Genomic DNA, 20182 nt, shown 5'->3' with positions numbered 1-20182 from the left:
CACCAATTCTATGGGTCCTTAAGTGGATTATGCATTGATATGAGTGTATTTGAAAATAAGTATCAGACACACTGACTAAAACAATATTTACATGGTCTTGGTACTCACTACCCAACTGAAACAATAACTGCAAGTCATCAAATGCTTACTAGGTACTAGGTTAAGCTGCTTTACAGAACTCATTGTACCTCATAAGTTACGATACAAAGACATATTATTTCCATTACCTGCCTTAGAAGATTATTCCAAGGGGCAAAGGAGACCACTAATGTGAGCTACAAAGAGCTCTGAAAACTAGAGAGCCATGTACATTGGTACACAGGATGATGGTGATGGTGATAATGACAAATGTGTTATGAACAAGGACATGTCCATCCTGTTCACTGTCTGGATTAATGAGACTGACCAAATCTCCAGGACACATTTCTTGATTAGAATTCTCCAATGGCTGCTATTAGAAATGTAAAGTCACCATAACAATAATGAATAATACTAAATTCTGCTTCAATGTAAGTAAAGCGAACTGGAGTAAAGAGATCCCCAGGTTGTTGTTGTAAAAGTTAGGGGTATGGAAAGAATAATAACACTAACAGTTTTTTGAGTCTCTAACATTTGGTGTGGATAGGTCACTGAGCCAGCTACTAAGTAGCATTAACCCACATGTCTGTGGCCTCTGACCTATGACCCTTACAACCTGGCAAGCATGTAAGAGGAAGTTCAATGAGATGATCACACAGATGAGTCAAAATAGACCCTGAGATGTGGGCTGCAGAAGTTACTCAAGGCTCTGAAGTGATATGACAGGAAAGAGGCCAAGGAGAGGCTCACAGTAATGGGACAAATCACAGAACCAAGAAAAAGGCTACTGGACTGTGGGACTACGGCAGAACTGGAAGCTCTCTGAATCAGTCTCTTCACCAGAACAGCTATTAAGCAGGTATGAACTGTCTGAATCAAGTATTTTGAAACTCCTGGATCCAGTAGAACACAGTAGACCATCCAGGGAAGAGCAGGAGGAAGAAGCTGGTAAATTACGGGAAAGACCAGTAAATTGATCTCTTTGCATGGTGGTTATTGATGCCCATTCCCTACTCCAGCAGCAGGTCTCAGTGGGGTCTGCCCTTGTGGCATAGGTTTCTGGTGCCAGAAAGGTACATAAAATACCACTTCACCATGGTCTGGGGTGTGTATGGGCCGACTGCTGATCATGGGTTTTGATTAGCAACTTTGGATCACTGAGGACCTGACTCTGAGAGAAATTATTGTTCCAGCCCAACAGAACAAAGTCAGTATGCTGCCTCAGATCTCGAGAGGACAGTTGAAGAGCTGCATTTGCTAGGCAGCTAAAGAAAGTGTAGTTTTGGGGAGCCATGGAAGAAGATTCTGGTGCCCTTCCTGGCCCCTCCTTCATTCTCTTTCCATGGCAGTTGGAAGCCAGTCTGTGCACACTTTGTGCATCCCTGGCTTTGTCCGGCTGAGGAAGACTAATTTGGGAAGTTCCTTTTCTGCAATCTACCTCTCAGAATTTACCATTCAGGCAACAGCAGCTTGAGCCAACCAAAGCAGTGTAAGAAATAATTGAAGCAGTCAGCATGGGGCAAAAGCTTACCTGTTTAGTCCTGTAGTGGAATACCCCAGAGAGGGAGAATTTCTGTCTCCTGGGAAGCAGAGGGGGCATTCAAACTCCTGTAAACAGGGGAACTCTGAAGCCACAGGCAAGCAGAAGCCCGGGACAAGACAAAGGCTCAGAAAAGACAAGAAAAGCCCTGCACCTGCATTCACATTGTGTGGACCTTCCTGAAGGGAAGACTGTCATTTAAGAAAATCTCAACCATATCCAGCTCCTTACAAGCCCAAGAAATAAACAGCTCAGGGAATAAATTCCACAGTTAACATTTTAAAATATAAAATATATTATGCAAAAAAAGGATTACAAAATGAACAAAGAAACAGGAAGAAGACACCAATGAAGAAGATCAGATTGTGGATCTACCAGACAAAGACTTGAAAAAAAAATGATCTTCAACATGCTCAAGGAGATGAAAGAAAATACAGAAACCTTTAGGACATCATCAAGAATACCAATACATGCATTATGGGAGTCCCAGAAGGAGAAGAAGGAAAGCGGCAGAAAGAATATTCAAAGAAACAACATAAAACTTCCCAAACTTGGCAAAAGACATGAATATGCACATCCAAGAAACCCAGAAAACACCAAACAGGATAAACTTGAAGAAAAATACACCCTATCACATATTGATCAAGCAGTTGAATGCAAAGGAAGGAGAGAATTCTGAAAACTGCAAAAGAAAAGTAAGATGTTATGTACTAGGGAGTACCAACTAGTTTGAGTGCTGATTTCTCATCAGTAATCATGGAAGCAAGAAGGCAGAGGGCTAAAATACTTAAAGTTCTGAAATAACACAAGTGCCAACAAAGAATCATATTCAGTGAGACTTTCTTTAAAAAATAGGGGAGAAAAAAAATGAGGGATGGAAGAAGACATTCTCAGATTAATAAAAGCTAAGGCAGTTCATCACCACTAGATTTGCTCTACAAGCAATGCTAAAGGAAGTTCTTCAGACTGAAAGGAAAAGACACTAGATAGTGGTTCAAAGTGGCATAAAGAAATAAAGCTCTCCAGTAAAGATAAACATTTGGGTAATTATAAATGACAGTACTATTGTATTTTTTGGACTGTAATTCCACTTCTCACTTCCTATGTGTGCTAAATGCAAGTACCCAGAAAGTAATGATAAATCTGTGGTACTGTTTATACAGTGTACAAAAATATAATTTTGTACATTGTATAACAAGTATATAACACTTTTTTGTACAAAAAGGCAGGGGAATGGAGGGATATATAGGAACAGTGTATGTGCATATTGAAGTCAAACTAGTATCAAATCAAATATAATTCTTATATAGTCAGGATTTTAAATTTTCACTCCCATGGCAGCCATAAGGAAAATATATTTTTGAAATATCCATATGGAAATTAAAAGTACTAAATATAGTACAATACCAAAAATAATATAAATATGAAAGTAGCCATTAATGGAAAAATTGAGGGACAAAAAGGTATAAGACTTACAAAGACTAAATAACAAAATGGCAGAGGAAAGTTCTGCATTATTAGTAGTTCCCTTAAATGTAAATGGATTAAATTTTGCCACCAAAAAAGCAGAGATTGGCAGAAAGGATTAAAAAAAAAAAGCATGAGCTGGCTATATACTGTCTACAAGGGACTTATCTTAAATTCAAAGGTTGAAAGTGAAAAAAATGGGGAAAAATATACCATGCAAGTAGTAACCAGAAGAGAGCTGGGGTAGCTATATTAATATAACATAAAATAGGCTTAAAATCAAAGACAGTTATGAGGGACAAAGGCAGCCATTACATAGTGACAAAGGGGTCAATTCAATAAGAAAATGTAACAGTTATAATACATATGCACATAAAAACAGAGTTTATGAAGCAACTACTGACAGATCTGTAGGAAGAAATTGATGGTTCTATATTAATAGCAGGAGATTTTAATACACCACTTTCAATAATGGATAGAACAGTTAGACAGACGATCAATAAGGAAATATAAGACTTGAATGACATTCTAAGTCAACCAGGCCTAATAGACATATATAGAACATTCCACCCCACAACAGAATACATGTTTTTCTTGAGTGCATATGGATGATTCTCCAGGATAGACCATATGTTGGGTCACAAAAAAACTTAATAAATTAAAAAAATGTTGAAATAATACAATGTCTCTTCTTCAACCACAATGGATTGAAGCAAGAAATCAATAACAGGTAGAGAAATTGAAAATTCACAAATACGTGAAAATTAAACAGCATATTCTTAAACTACTAATGGGTTAAAGAGGAAATCACGAGGGAAATTAGGAAATATCTTGAGGCAAATTAATATGAAAATACAACATACCAAAACATACATATACAGCAAAAGCAGTGCTGAGAGGGAAATTTATAGCACTAAATGCTTACATTAAAAAAGAAGACACGTTTCCTGGTGACTGCCCATGCCAAAAACAAAAAAAAAAAGAAGACAAATTTCAAATCAGAAACTTAACCTCAAAACTGGGAGAACTAAGGAAAGAAGAAGAAATTAAACCTAAGGTGAGCAGAAGGAGGGAAATAAAAATTAGAGTGGAGAAAAATGATAGAGAGAATAAAAAACAATAGAAAGAAAAAGAGAAAATAAAAATTGGTTCCTTAAAAAGATCAATAAGGAGCGGTTCCAAGATGGCGGCTTAGTAAGGTACATGCGTCTTAGTTCCTCCGACTCCAAATTAACTAATAGGTGAACAGAAACAGTGCAGAACAGCTCCCGGGGCTACGGCAGGGAATGGACACACAGCGTAACCCAGTCTGGACTGGCTAGTCTGACTGTGAGACTCGGCTGCGGTGAGATCCCCGAGCGGCGCGTGATTTCCCGAGCAGCGGCAGCTGCGGTGGTCGGAGCTACTCCCTCCCTCCTTCCCGGGCCGGCTGAGAGTCTCGGAGAGGCAAGTTTCCCAAGCCGAGGCGGCCGGCGCCCCTCTTTTGCGGGTGGCTTCGAGTCTCGGCTTCGAGTCCGCGGCTACGAGTCTCGGATCAGAGGGCTATCCAAAGTCTGGACTGGCTAGTCTGACTGCGAGACTCAGCTGTGGTGAGATCCCTGAGCAGCGCACGATTTCCCGATCAGCGGCAGCTGCGGCGGTCAGAGCTACTCCCTCCCTCCTTCCCGGGCTGGCTGAGAGTCTCGGAGAGGCAAGTTTCCCAAGCTGAGGCGGCCGGCGCCCCTCTTTTGCGGGCGGCTTCGAGTCTCGGCTTCGAGTCCGCGGCTACAAGTCTCGGATCAGAGGGGTATCCAAGCCGCAGTGGCCGCCCCCCCCGCGGGAGGCTTCCTGGTCCGGTGGGGAATTCCCCAGGCGCGCTGCGGCCGGCCACAGGGTCCCCTCAAGCCGTGGCAGCTGACGCCCCCACCACACGCGGCCCCGGAACCAACGGAGAGAATTGGATCGGAAATCCCCAGGCCACAGAGATCGGTGACCAGGGGGGACCCATTCCAAACACTTGAGACAAACGTGTGCCACGTGCGCCACCTACTGGGCAAGATAAGAAAAACAGATCCCAGAGATTTCACAGAAAAATCTTACAACCTTGCTGGGTCCGACACCCAGAGAAATCTGAATAAATGCCCAGACGCCAGCAGCAGAAGATAACTGTCCACGCTCAAAAGATTGAGAATATGGCCCAGTCAAAGGAACAAACCAATAGCTCAAATGAGATACAAGAGCTGAGACAATTAATGCTGAATATATGAACAGAAATGGAAAACCTCTTCAAAAAGGAAATCAATAAATTGAGGGAGGACATGAAGAGGACATGGGCTGAACATAAAGAAGAAATAGAAAAACTGAAAAAACAAATCACAGAACTTATGGAAGTGAAGGATAAAGTAGCAAAGATGGAAAAAATAATGGATACCTACAATGATAGATTTAAAGAGAAAGAAGATAGAATTAGTGATTTGGAGGATGGAACATCTGAATTCCAAAAAGGAACAGAAACTATCAGGAAAAGAATGGAAAAATTTGAACAGGGTATCAGGGAACTCAAGGACAATATGAAGCGCACAAATATATGTGTTGTGGGTGTCCCAGAAGGAGAAGAGAAGGGAAAAGGAGGAGAAAAACTAATGGAAGAAATTTTCACTGAAAATTTCCCAACTCTTATGAAAGACCTAAAATTACAGATCCAAGAAGTGCAGCACACCCCAAAGAGATTAGACCCAAATAGGCGTTCTCCAAGACACTTACTAGTTAGAATGTCAGAGGTCAAAGAGAAAGAGAGGATCTTGAAAGCAGCAAGAGAAAAACAATCCATCACATACAAGGGAATCCCAATAAGACTATGTGTAGATTTCTCAGCAGAAACCATGGAAGCTAGAAGACAATGGGATGATATATTTAAATTACTAAAAGAGAAAAACTGCCAACCAAGACTCCTATATCCAGCAAAATTATCCTTCAAAAATGAGGGAGAAATTAAAACATTCTCAGACAAAAAGTCATTGAGAGAATTTGTGACCAAGAGACCAGCTCTGCAAGAAATACTAAAGGGAGCACTAGAGTCAGATACGAAAAGACAGAAGAGAGAGGTATGGAGAAGAGTGTAGAAAGAAGGAAAATCAGATATGATATATATAATACAAAAGGCAAAATGTTAGAGGAAAATATTATCCAAACAGTAATAACACTGAATGTCAATGGACTGAATTCCCCAATCAAAAGACATAGATTGGCAGAATGGATTAAAAAACAGGATCCTTCTATATGCTGTCTACAGGAAACACATCTTAGACCCAAAGATAAACATAGGTTGAAAGTGAAAGGTTGGGAAAAGATATTTCATGCAAATAACAACCAGAAAAGAGCAGGAGTGGCTATACTAATATCCAACAAATTAGACTTCAAATGTAAAACAGCTAAAAGAGACAAAGAAGGACACTATATACTAATAAAAGGAACAATTAAACAAGAAAACATAACAATCATAAATATTTACGCACCGAACCAGAATGCCCCAAAATACGTGAGGAATACACTGCAAACACTGAAAAGGGAAATAGACTCATATACCATAATAGTTGGAGACTTCAATTCACCACTCTCATCAATGGACAGAACATCTAGACAGAGGATCAATAAAGAAATAGAGAATCTGAATATTACTAAAAATGAGCTAGACTTAACAGAAATTTATAGGACATTACATCCCACAACAGCAGGATACACCTTTTTCTCAAGTGCTCATGGATCATTCTCAAAGATCGACCATATGCTGGGTCACAAAGCAAGTCTTAACAAATTTAAAAAGATTGAAATCATACACAACACTTTCTCAGATCATAAAGGAATGAAGTTGGAAATCAATAATAGGTGGAGTGCCAGAAAATTCACAAATACGTGGAGGCTCAACAACACACTCCTAAACAACGAGTGGGTCAAAGAAGAAATTGCAAGAGAAATTAGCAAATACCTCGAGGCGAATGAAAATGAAAACACAACATATCAAAACTTATGGGACGCAGCAAAGGCAGTGCTAAGAGGGAAATTTATTGCTCTAAATGCCTATATCAGAAAAGAAGAAAAGGCAAAAATTCAGGAATTAACTATCCATTTGGAAGAACTGGAGAAAGAACAGCAAACTAATCCCAAAGCAAGCAAAAGGAAAGAAATAACAAAGATTAGAGCAGAAATAAATGAAATTGAAAACATGAAAACAATAGAGAAAATCAATAAGGCCAGAAGTTGGTTCTATAAGAAAATCAATAAGATTGATGGGCCCTTGGCAAGACTGACAAAAAGAAGAAGAGAGAGGATGCAAATAAATAAGATCAGAAATGGAAGAGGAGACATAACTACTGACCTCACAGAAATAAAGGAGGTAATAACAGGATACTATGAACAACTTTACGCTAATAAATACAACAATTTAGATGAAATGGACGGGTTCCTGGAAAGACATGAACAACCAACTTTCACTCAAGAAGATATAGATGACCTCAACAAACCAATCACAACTAAAGAAATTGAATCAGTCATTCAAAAGCTTCCTAAAAAGAAAAGTCCAGGACGAGACGGCTTCACATGTGAATTCTATCAAACATTCCAGAAAGAATTAGTACCAACTTTCCTCAAACTCTTCAAAAAAATCGAAGTGGAGGGAAAACTACCTAATTCATTCTATGAAGCCAACATCACCCTCATACCAAAACCAGGCAAAGATATTACAAGAAAAGAAAACTACAGGCCGATCTCTCTAACGAATATAGATGCAAAAATCCTCAATAAAATTCTAGCAAATCGTATCCAACAACACATTAAAAGAATTATTCATCATGACCAAGTAGGATTCATCCCAGGTATGCAAGGATGGTTCAACATAAGAAAATCAATTAATGTAATACACCATATCAACAAATCAAAGCAGAAAAATCACATGATCATCTCAATTGATGCAGAGAAGGCATTTGACAAGATTCAACATCCTTCCCTGTTGAAAACACTTCAAAGGATAGGAATACAAGGGAACTTCCTTAAAATGATAGAGGGAATATATGAAAAACCCACAGCTAATATCATCCTCCATGGGGAAAAATTGAAAACTTTCCCCCTAAGATCAGGAACAAGACAAGGATGTCCACTATCACCACTATTAATCAACATTGTGTTGGAGGTTCTAGCCAGAGCAATTAGACAAGAAAAAGAAATACAAGGCATCAAAATTGGAAAGGAAGAAGTAAAACTATCACTGTTTGCAGACGATATGATACTATACATTGAAAACCAGGAAAAATTCACAACAAAACTACTAGAGCTAATAAATGAGTTCAGCATAGTAGCAGGTTACAAGATCAACATTCAAAAATCTATAGCATTTCTATACACTAGCAATGAACAAGCGGAGGGGGAAATCAAGAAACGAATCCCATTTACAATTGCAACTAAAAGAATAAAATACCTAGGAATAAATTTAACCAAAGAGACAAAAAACCTATATAAAGAAAACTACAAAAAACTGCTAAAAGAAATCACAGAAGACCTAAATAGATGGAAGGGCATACCGTGTTCATGGATTGGAAGACTAAATATAGTTAAGATGTCAATCCTACCTAAATTGATTTACAGATTCAATGCAATACCAATCAAAATCCCAACAACTTATTTTTCAGAAATAGAAAAAACAATAAGCAAATTTATCTGGAAGGGCAGGGTGCCCTGAATTGCTAAAAACATCTTGAGGAAAAAAACGAAGCTGGAGGTCTTGCACTGCCTGACTTTAAGGCATATTATGAAGCCACAGTGGTCAAAACAGCATGGTATTGGCATAAAGATAGATATATCGACCAATGGAATCGAATAGAGTGCTCAGATATAGACCCTCTCATCTATGGACATTTGATCTTTGATAAGGCAGTCAAGCCAACTCACCTGGGACAGAACAGTCTCTTCAACAAATGGTGCCTAGAGAACTGGATATCCATATGCAAAAGAATGAAAGAAGACCCATCTCTCACACCCTATACAAAAGTTAACTCAAAATGGATCAAAGATCTAAACATTAGGTCTAAGACCATAAAATAGTTGGAGGAAAATGTAGGGAGATATCTTACAAATCTTACAATTGGAGGCAGTTTTATGGACCTTAAACCTGCTCTTAAAGCAAGAGCACTGAAGAAGGAAATAAATAAATGGGAACTCCTCAAAATTAAACACTTTTGTGCATCAAAGAACTTCATCAAGAAAGCAGAAAGACAGCCTACACAATGGGAATCAATATTTGGAAACGACATATCAGATAAAGTTCTAGTATCCAGAATTTATAATGAGATTGTTCAACTCAACAACAAAAAGACAGCCAACCCAATTACAAAATGGGAAAAAGACTTGAATAGACACCTCTCAAAGGAGGAAATACAAATGGCCAAAAGGCACATGAAGAGATGCTCAATGTCCCTGGCCATTAGAAATGCAAACCAAAACCACAATGAGATATCATCTCACACCCACCAGAATGGCCATTATCAACAAAACAGAAAATGACAAGTGCTGGAGAGGATGCGGTGAAAGAGGCACACTTATCCACTGTTGGTGGGAATGTCAAATGGTGCAACCACTGTGGAAGGCAGTTTGGCAGTTCCTCAAAAAGCTGAATATAGAATTGCCATACGACCCAGCAATACCATTGCTGGGAATCTACTCAAAGGAATTAAGGGCAAAAACTCAAACGGACATTTGCACACCAATGTTTATAGCCGCGTTATTTACAATTGCAAAGAGACGGAAACAGCCAAAATGTCCATCAACAGACAAGTGGCTAAACAAACTATGGTATATACATACGATGGAATATTATGCAGCTTTAAGGCAGGATAAACTTATGAAGCATGTAATAACATGGATGGACCTAGAGAACATTATGCTGAGTGAGTCTAGCCAAAAACTAAAAGACAAATACTGTATGGTCCCAATGATGTGAATCGACACTCGAGAATAAACTTGGAATATGTCATTGGTAACAGAGTTCAGCAGGAGTTAGAAACAGGGTAAGATAATGGGTAATTGGAGCTGATGGGATACAGACTGTGCAATAGGACTAGATACAAAAACTCAAAAATGGACAGCACAATAATACCTAATTGTAAAATAATCATGTTAAAACACTGAATGAAGCTGCATCCGAGCTATAGGTATTTGTTTTGTTTTGTTTTGTTCTTACTATTATTACTTTTATTTTTTTTTCTCTATATTAACATTCTATATCTTTTTCGGTTATATTGCTAGTTCTTCTAAACCGATGCAAATGTACTAAGAAACGATGATCATGCATGTATGTGATGATGTTAAGAATTACTGATTGCATATGTAGAATGGAATGATTTCTAAACGTTGTGTTAGTTAATTTTTTTTAATTAATAAAAAAAAGATCAATAAAATGTACAAATCCTTGGCTAGACTGAGGAAGGAAAAAGAGAGAGGACACAAATAACTAAAATTAGAAGTCAAAAGAGGGACGTTACTACTAACTGCACTGACATAAATAGGAGTATAAGAGGAGACTATGAATAACTGTATGCCAACAAGTTAGGTGACCTAGAAGAAATGGATAAATTCCTAGAAATACCCAAACTCAAAACCTCTCAACAAAGAAAAGCCCAGAATCAGGTGGTTTCACAGGAGAATTTTACCAAACATGATATGAGAATTAACACTAATCCTGCTTAATCTCTTCCAAAAATTGAAAAGAAGGGGACACCTCCTAATTCGCTCTATGCGGCTAATATCACCCACATATCAAAGCCAGATATAAATACTACAAGAAAAGAAAATTAGTCTAATATCTCTTGTGAATATACATGCAAAATCATCAACAAAATACAGCAAACTGAATCCAACTGCATATTAAATAATTATATATTATGATTAAGTGGGATTTATCCCAAGTATGAAAGGGTGATTCAACATCCAAAAATTAATTAATGTAATAAACCATGGAGGCAAGAAGGCAGTAGAACAACATTTTGAAGTGCTGAAAGTAAAAAAAAAAAAAAAAGCCAACCAATAATTCTGTATCTGGAAAAACTGTTTTTCAAAATGGGGGAGGAATTAAGACATTCCCAGATAAACAAAAACTAAGGTAAGGTTTAACAAATGAGTATCTTTGCTGAATTGTTATATTAATATTTCTTTTAGTTTCTAGTATCTTAGAATAGCTAGAGGTAAAAACCTAAAACTGTGGAATTGTAACCCATACCAAACTCTGAAATCTGTTTTATAACTGATTGTTGCTTCGAAATTTTTGTTTTTTTGTGCATATGTTAATTTTTTGTATATATATTATTTTTCACAAAAAAGAAAAAAGTTGATTGTGATGATAAATGCACAGCTATATGATGATATTGTGAACCATTGATTGTACATTTGGATAAGTACACGGTATATGAATATGTAATATATATCATTAAAAAATGAATATGCTAACAATGTTAAAAAAGTTGAAGCCCCTTGGCAAGCATAAAGAAAATATCAGAGAATATTCAAATTCATAGAATCAGAACATAGAATACAGGTTACCAGGTATGGCAGGTAGAAGTAGTGGAGAGTTAAGGCAAAATGAGTGTAGGGTTTCTGTTTGTGGTGAAGGGAAAGTTCTAGTAAGAACTGGTGGGGAAGGTACTGCAACATTATGAATATAATTAATCCCACTGAATGTTGTGCTTTCTAATGGAAAGGGTTATAATGGAAAGATTTAGGTTGTATAAATGTTTCCACAATTTAAAAGGAAGAAAGAGAAACTAAAGAGATAATGATAATTAAATGCAATACATAATACTCAATGGGATCTAGGAATGGAGGAGAAAAGACTCAAAAGGGCATTATTAGGACATAAGAAAAAATTGGAATATAGACTATAAGCTTGATATCAATGCTAAATTTCTTGAACTTGATAACTGAACTGTGGGTGATTACATAAGTAAATATCCCTGTTCTTTGGAAAATGCCTACATGTATTGTGTCCAAAAAGCATGATGTATACAACCTACACTTAAATGTTCAGAAAATAGATACATAGATGGATAGTTGGAGAGATAAATAGATAGTGAGATAGATAAATAGATGATAGATAGATAGATAGATAATAGAATAATACAGCAAGATGGTAAAATGTTAAAAAGTGGTTGATCTTGGCATTTGAAGCATGTTGGAGTTTTTCTATATGGGGTTTGGATTATTTTTGCATCTGTTCTATAATTTTGAAATTATTTCAAAATGAAAGGTTAAATAAAAGCCATATGGTGCCAAAATATGAAAGGAAAATGGTAATGTTGAAATTAATAATGGTTTAATGAAATGTAAATAAACCAAACATTGTCAGTTCTATTGTTAGATTAGTAGACATAAATATTTCACTGTATTTGAAAAGAAAATGTGTAGGTTTAGATGCTCTCACTTCATAAGACTTCTCAAGCACCCTGAAGATTGCTGAGAAATTAAAGGAAATACTCATAGCCCAACAAATTTGAAAGCTGAAGTATAAAAACCAGTGTTCAAGTGACATTATAGACTGTTTCATATTCTATCTGGGACTGTATTAAAGCACTGCAAGGCCCTAAGGAAAACAGAACAATAAGTTTGGGCATAAGTCAGGGTTGGAATACTGGGTGCACAAAGAGCAAGCTATAAAGGGGATGCAGCAAAGAGGGATCCGAAACTCTGCCCTGTTCCTCATCTTCACTGATTCCTCACACAGGGGCACCAGGGCACTGAATTTTGGTGTCCCCTGTATTCTTCATGCCCCTATGTCAGACTCTATCCGATCCTCTTCAAGTCCTACTTGTGGAGAGCTCACTCTGCAGCCCTTTTGAAGTTAAGGTCACGGTAATAGGGGTCAGGGTAGGGAATAAGAGAACTTTTAATGAGGAGTGAATATCCAGAGCTGGGGGAAGAATTTGAGAGGGCAACTGGTAGGGAAGGGAGACCCGAACCAGAATCTCTGTCGCCTAAGAAAGCTCTGCCTCCAATCCCTCTTCTCTCTTAAGTGTCCCATGTGGGATGAGGGTCCTTCTTTCCTGCCAGTCAGGCTCTGAGAACAATATCACTAGAGCAGCTATGAAGCTACTCAAAGGAAGATATGCTACTTTTGAAATGTTATGTATTTCCTGCAGTATGAAATTTATCAAACATTGCTCAAAAGAAAACCAGTGATATTTGGCCAGGTGAATAAGTCTGTAAAAAAGAAATGATAATTTGCCAGGAAAAGGGCTCTGCCAGAGTAGTTTACCTCGAAAGTTTATCAGTAGCTATTTTATAAAAATGTGGACTGGTCACCTTTTACCCTATCAATTTCTCTGTTTGTTAGTCGGTTATAATAAGAACATATTCTTTTCTTATTTGGTCAGTTAAAAACAAACAAATCAAGGAAGGTGAGTGGTTGAAGTTAGTCATATGGCCTGGCAGCTGATGTGAAAGGTGAGCAAAAGGTAAGTATTTGTGACCATTTCGTTTCATCATAGACTTTGAATCTGAAAGACATGGTCTAATTCCTTCTTAGGAATAATAACACTATGTTTTATTTAAAGTTTATGATACAATTTCACAAAACAAAATATATTCAACCCAATAGATGAGATCACCTGACCACAGACTCTATTTTCCTTCATTTTTTCATTTCATCCTCAAAACAATCCCACTAGTCAATCACGGCTATCCCCAATTTACAGATGGGGAAATTAAGGCTTGGAGGAAGATTAGGTTAAATGCTGGCTCTGGTGGAACTGAGATTTAAATCCAAGCAAATGGATACTGGTGCCTAAATTGTTAACCACTAGATCACCTTCTCTCCTGCAGAGGGAAACTTGCCTCCCCAAAGCCATCTCCAGCAAGCTCCTTCCACTACCCTCAAACTACAATAGGTGAGCTATTTTCTGTCAAATTGTTAAAGTGGTCCTGTTAGTGTCAGGGAGTAACAGAGTCCTGCAGGTAGTTTTTTAAAAAATGTTTTTGTTGACAAATCTTCACACACATACATTACACATGAGGTGGATAATAATGGCTCACAATATCTCACAGTCGTGCATACATCACCATGACCTATCCCTTAGAATACCTGCATCACTCCAGAAAAAGAAAAAGAAAAAATTCATATATCCCACACTCCCTACCCCTACCTCTCATTGACCACTAGTATTTCTATCTACCCAATTTATTTTACCCCTTATGCCCCCTATTATTTATTTTCATCCATATTTTTTTACTCCTCTGTCTATACCCTGGATAAAAAGAGCATCGGACACAAGGTTTTCACAATCACACAGTCACATTGTAAAAGTCATAACTTTATACAATCATCTTCAAGAATCAAGGTTACTGCCACAAAGCTCAACAGTTTCAGGTACTTTCCTCCAGCCACTCCAATACACCATAAACTAAAAAGGGATATCTATATGATGCATAAGAATAACCTTCAGGATAACCTCTCAGCTCTACTTGAAATCTCTCAGCCACTGACACTTTATTTTGTCTCATTTCTCTCTTCCCCCTTTTGGTCAAAAAGGCTTCCTCAAGCCCCTGATGCCAGGTCCTGGTTCATTCCAGGAGACCCGTCCCACATTGCCAGGTAGATTTACACCCCTGAGTCATGTCCCATATAGGAGGGAGGGCAGTGAGTTCACCTGCCAGGTTGGCATAGAGAGAGAGGACTTGTCTGAGTAACAAAAAAGGCTCTCGGGGTGACTCTCAGGATAATTATAAGTAGACTCAGCCTATCCTTTGTAGGAATAAGCCTCACAGGGGCAAACCCCAAGTTTGAGGGCTCGGCTCATTGATTCAGCTGTCCCCATTGCCCATGAGAACATCAGAAATTCTGCAACTGGGGAAGTTGAATATTTCCTCCTTTCTCCCCAGTCCCCCAAGGGGACTTTGAAAATACTCCTTTTATTCACCACCCAAATTACTCTGGGATATATTGGAGTATTACACTAACCTGGACAAACCAACAAAATCTCACACCTATTCAAGATTTCATGTACTGATGGTGTTCAACTAAACTGGCCATACAAGTTAAATTTGATAATGCGCTATTCAAAATATAAATTTTGCACCAAAGAAACATGTCTCACACAGAAGTTAAAGTTTTAAAATATGAACAATGTCATCTTTTGCTCTGTATTCTAATCTACCTTAGTCCTATCCAGATCAGCTTCTCTAATCGAAGTCCGATCCCTTTTTTAACTTTTTAAACAGTTCCTGTATGGAGTAGTCCTGACTTTCATGGCTTCAGAGCTCTAACTCTGAGTCTCAGGTGTCACATAAACAACCACGTTTGTTTCTGGGAACAACCACGTTATATACAAACAGCTCAGTATCTCAGAATTTAGAAATAACAGTTACAACTCCAAATACATGTAATTGCTATAAAAGCTTACAATCTAAGACCTCTACAATAGGCCCCAACCTGATAACCCAAGCTCTTGACTTCAGTTCACCAAGTTTTTATTATTATAGTTAGTCCATATGAATGAGGCAAGATTTGCCTTTTTGCTCCTGACATTTCATTCAACATATGGTCCTTAAGGTTCATATACCTCGTTGCATGCCTCACAGCTTCATTCCTACTTGCAGCCTCTCAGTAGTCCATGGTATGTATATACCATAGTTCCCTCTTCCCTTCCTCAGTCATTGTACCCTTAGGCCACCTCCATCCATTGTGAATCTCCAACACTGCTGCCATAGAAACCAGTATGCAAATGTCCATTTGTGATCTCACACTTAGTTCCTCTGGGTATATACTGAATAATGGTTTGCAGGATCATATGGCAACCCCACTCCTAGCCTCCAGTGTAACCACCACACTGCCCTCCAAGGGGCTACACCCTACAGGTAGGTTTAACATTCCTTTATCCTGCCCAAACTGTGGCTCCTGAGCCTGCACAAAAAAAAACTGAATTCAATTAGAGAAAGGAAAAGAAAATACAACCTCTACTTTTTCCTTTAGGCCTTTCCACAATTTGTGGCCTGAATCCTTTTGGGCCTGCTCAAATTCCTATCAGGCTTCCTAGACATGTGGATTTTCCCATTGCATATTAAAATAATGGGAATTTCCCAGAGCTCCTACTGCTCTACCTTCCTCCTTGTGCCTTCAGGAAACCATCATGTCCTTAGTTAAATAAACCTTCATTCTATATCATGTCAGTGTCAGCCATTTGTGGCTGTCATCATTTGGTGAATTAGTTGAACCCGTGGTTTAAATAGCCATGCCCCACCATTGATGCTTAAGATATCAGGAAACCAGGGATGATGGGTTAGGGAAAAGTGTGGGAGCTGAGTTTTGGTCCCATTTGGCTTTGCACAGTCTATAATTATTAAGTAAAGTGTTGCTTAAGTATTGGAGGGTCACCAAACCCTTTTCAAATTTGATGAGCCCTTTTCAAATCTGATGAAAGGTCATGGCCCTCATAAAAGAAAAATTTACATATACCTGTGATACTGGATATAATTTCAGTGTGTTCACAGGCACCTGAGGCTGTAGCCAAGGGCCTTGGTTAAGAACCCCTGGTAAGATGATTATTCAGGTTCCTTTCGGCCTGACATTCCATCTTTCTATGATTCTTTCATAATGCTAAGCTCTTCTCTTCTGCCCTCCCGAAAGGACCACTCACCCAGGCCTACCCTTGGTAAAATAAGGGAAACTTTCTATCTTCCCCCTAAGTCTCAGTATAGGCATCATGTTCATCCCCAAAGCCATAATGTCTCCCTGTGTATGTTTCTGATGAAGATGATTTTTGCTTATTTGAGAATGTAAAAACAGGCCAGAAAAAAGAGGCAGAAGGACTGGAGTGTGTACTTACTATATTAAAAAAGGCAATTGGGTACTGGATTCTAACAGGAAGAGAGTCTAAGGCATGGTGTGGGAGGAAACTGTCCATTCTGGCCATTGGCTAGGGTGACCAAGAAATAACCCCTGCTGTCTCATCACATCTGTTTTTACAGATTTGTCCAGGGCTGCGATAAGGTATGGATAGCAATGGGCCCACTAAATTTTTGAAGTCAAGCATGCCTTTTCCAAAGAATCCAATTCCCATTTCAATTCTGATTTGCCTGCCAATCAGATCCTGTCCACAGAGCCTCTGGCTGACACACTCCACCCTGGGAAAACAGATGAACACAATAGCTTTATCTTGGAGGATAAAGTTATAGAATTCTTTCCAACAAGCTAGCAATAGATGAACAACTCAATTGCCCAAAGTAAAGCCTGGTTGTCACCATATTTGTTTCTGTTTTCATTAAACTGACATCCCTTAATCTACTACAATATGTTTCCTTGCCTTTGGTATGGATTTGTTCATTTTTCCTTAGTAATGAGTAATGGCAGCAACCATTTCCCAAGTGGCCCGCTCTGTGCCAAATGCATTGCAGGTACTATCACTAACTATGGAATAGAAACTTTATTTTTGTGATCCAGATGAGAAGACTGCTGGTGTGATTATCTCCATTATGCAGACAAGGAAACCAAGGCTCAGCAAGGTTAGATAACTTGCCCCCAAACCATACAACTAACAGGAAGCAGAGCTAGGATTTGGGACCGGGACTGCCAATGCTTTCCTTGCTTTCCTCTAGCCCAGTGGTTCCAAACTTGAATGCATTTAACTGGGGATCTTAACAAAATTTCCAATGCCAAGGCCATGTACCGGAAATCACAATCTTTGGAGAGGAGAACAGTCCTCAGTATTGTTTTGGCTCCTCCCAGATGATTCCAATGTGCAGACAAGTTTGGGAACCACTGCACTAGCCCACTGCAAGCATCTTCAGCTATGGACATTTACCAAATAAGCCACGCAGAAGAAACAACAAGGAATAAAAAAGAAGCAAAGTACAAATTCAGGTAATAGTAGATAAGGAAACATGCCCACACCTAATTAAGTTGTTTCCTTTATGAGCAATGGAAGAAATCTGTTAAGAGAAGAAATCTCCTTGATGCAAGTATAGAGAACTCAAACAGGATGGTAGTTTTTTTAGTGACTCGGCATTTAAAGGAGGAACTAAAAAATGTGCTAAGGACATTTTAATATTAAGTGGGTTTCCCTTTTGTTTTGCTCCTGGGGCAAGAGTGTTGAGTTAACGCCAATTAATGTTAGAATTCATTTCTCTGTTCCTAATCACTGTGACTGGTGCTGCACCCAACCACCAGTCCAGTGAGGGCTGACCAAAACATGCCAAGGTCCTGAAGGCCTTTACAACAGTGAAGACTGGCAGACCTATATCCAATAGAACATTTGCGTTAACACCTTTAAAAAATACATTAGAATGCTTTAAAAATGAGGGGCGCTTTGGGAAACTTCAATGCCCTACAATACTAGAACATAGAGTCTATGGTGATATTATCTTGGGGAACCTCAGTTCGATAGTCCACTAAAGTATTCTGAGGAATTTCTCTTTTTAGTTGGACTGTAAATGGGGTTTCAGTTGAATGGAACATTATTGCTCATGTCCTGGCTAAAGTTTGAAGAAAGATAATCAGCAAGTGATTTGATTGCTGTCAGGCTTATACTTATTTGAGTTAATAATTTATCTTAAGTAACATATATTGCCTGCATGAGTCTGTAGTGTACATTACTCAATGGAAATGCTTAAATTTCCAAAGCAAATCTACTTATTAGTCTTCTATTCCAGTTATAATTACTGTATGTAGATCTGATGCATTATTCTGCCTCAAAGGTAGGAGCAAATGATAAATTAAAGCTGTAATTCACTGATTTTCTATTGATTTTATTTTACTCTTTTGTATTTACCAGTAATAACTTTCTAAGCATGCAACAACTGGGCCAAAAACATTGCTAACCCCACTTCTATGCATCTGTTTTTTTTTTTTTTTTTTTTTTAAGACAGAGAGAAGGAAGGAAGGATAGAAGGAAGGAAGGAAGGAAGAAAGGGAAACATCTTTTAAACATTTTCTTGTTTTATTGTATTCTGTTTCTCCGTTTTTGTTACATGGGCTGGGGCCGGGAATCGAACCGAGGTCCTCCGGCATAGCAGGCAAGCACTTTGCCCGCTGAGCCACCGCGGCCCGCCCCTGCATCTGTTATTTTGACAAGGACTTGGAAAAAACCAATCTTGGTGCTTGTGTGCTATTCCAATGGCCCCAGGAAAATCAAACTCATTTCAGAACAAGAAGTGGGCCAGGAGTGACTTTCTAAATCTTCTATCCTACTCACTCGCTGTCATCTAACATTTTTCCTTTAAATATATATGCATTTTTGTGTGTATCAAACAGGAGAGAACATTATATTTTCAAGAAACCCTGAATTCCAGTGATTTGATGGCAGATATGTCAAATAGCTTCTTGTTATATTCATAATTTTCCAAAAGTCAGAAAAAGAATATTTTAAAATTTTCTTTCCATTCACTTACATGAAACTTTTTACTTCTCATGTTGAATTTAATGGCAGCATTCAAGGATGATGGTACTTATATCCTTACAAAGGTCTGGGCGTTCAGAGAAGAGGGGTTCCACTTAGAATCTGTTGCAAGGAATGTCCTGTGTAGGAACATTTCTGCAAAATCCTGTTTCTGGGATGTTCACTACTGGGTCACTGAAATCACCACCTCAATTGCACTGGGCTTGAGAGTTAAAGAGTACACAGAAGCGAAGTCCTTGGCAATGGGCTTTCAAATAGCAATGGTTTATGCTGAAAAGTAAACAAAATCCCAAGATTCCCCTGATTCTCCTACCAAATAAAACAATGAATGCACTACTGGACAAAAAAAAACTAAAGGAAAAACTAAGATCTGTCTTCTTTTTGCTATAGTAGTAAGTTATGCCAACAACAGCAAAAAAAAAGTCATTTTTAGAGAAGCTATTAGTCTGTATCTGCCTATATGAGCCTCTTTTTGCATTCATATTCTGCTTAATATGCAATACACACCCATATTCCTTTTTAGTATGCAGATCCTAATGTGTGCACAGACATAATTTTATTTCATTGACCATATATCTGATATAAAGCACAGTACTTGGCATCTCGTAAGCACTAAATAAATATGTGTTGCATGCATGCATGAATGTATGAATATTTGAATTTGGAGAAAAATTCGCAATATGCCAATAAAACC

General features: G+C 38.3%; 1 protein-coding gene and 1 long non-coding RNA gene across 2 annotated transcripts in view; one reads left to right on the top strand and one right to left on the bottom strand.

Annotated features, from left to right (window-relative positions):
• SCAF8 (SR-related CTD associated factor 8) overlaps positions 1-20182 on the bottom strand; it is a 224653-nt gene that overhangs the window by 28141 nt on the left and 176330 nt on the right. The gene's annotated exons all lie outside the window — the stretch shown is intronic.
• Positions 15840-20182, top strand: part of LOC143674051 (uncharacterized) — a 36046-nt gene continuing 31703 nt past the window's right edge. The window contains exon 1 of the long non-coding RNA XR_013170835.1: positions 15840-15952. This is a non-coding gene — a long non-coding RNA (uncharacterized LOC143674051). The remainder of the gene's footprint in view (positions 15953-20182) is intronic.

The sequence above is a fragment of the Tamandua tetradactyla genome, chromosome 2 (genome assembly GCF_023851605.1).
Source record: "Tamandua tetradactyla isolate mTamTet1 chromosome 2, mTamTet1.pri, whole genome shotgun sequence".
Classification (NCBI taxonomy): domain Eukaryota; kingdom Metazoa; phylum Chordata; class Mammalia; order Pilosa; family Myrmecophagidae; genus Tamandua; species Tamandua tetradactyla.
This window is presented reverse-complemented; position numbering and strand designations above follow the sequence as displayed.